Source organism: Penaeus monodon, chromosome 19 (genome assembly GCF_015228065.2).
Source record: "Penaeus monodon isolate SGIC_2016 chromosome 19, NSTDA_Pmon_1, whole genome shotgun sequence".
Taxonomy (NCBI): Eukaryota; Metazoa; Arthropoda; class Malacostraca; order Decapoda; family Penaeidae; genus Penaeus; species Penaeus monodon.
In genome coordinates this window covers 14,874,624-14,874,912 of record NC_051404.1, presented here as the reverse complement: position 1 = coordinate 14,874,912, position 289 = coordinate 14,874,624, and the positions used below count along the sequence as shown (strand labels likewise).

General features: G+C 45.7%; 1 protein-coding gene across 1 annotated transcript in view; it reads left to right on the top strand.

Moving 5' to 3' along the window:
* Nucleotides 1-289, top strand: part of LOC119585340 (gonadotropin-releasing hormone receptor-like) — a 107,275-nt gene that overhangs the window by 77,171 nt on the left and 29,815 nt on the right. The gene's annotated exons all lie outside the window — the stretch shown is intronic.

Sequence of the window (289 nt, the reverse complement as noted above, 5' to 3'; positions counted from 1 at the left end):
TCCTATTTCCATCTGAGCGCCTTGTCTCCTCCTCAGTCCAAGTCGTTACTTCCTTCTTTCCTTTTCTCTTCTTCCTTCTTACTCCTTTTTCAGTTTCATCTTTCCCTTTGCCTCTTTCTCAGGGTCTTTCTCCTCAATTCTCCTATCACTCGTGTTTCTTCTGCTTTCTCCTCTCTGCTCTTCCTATTTCCTCTATCATCCTTCACCCCTCATCTCAGTCTTAGTTTCTTTCCTCTCCCTTCCCTTTGCCTCTTCCTCTCGACTCCTTCTCCTCGAGCGTTTCAATCCT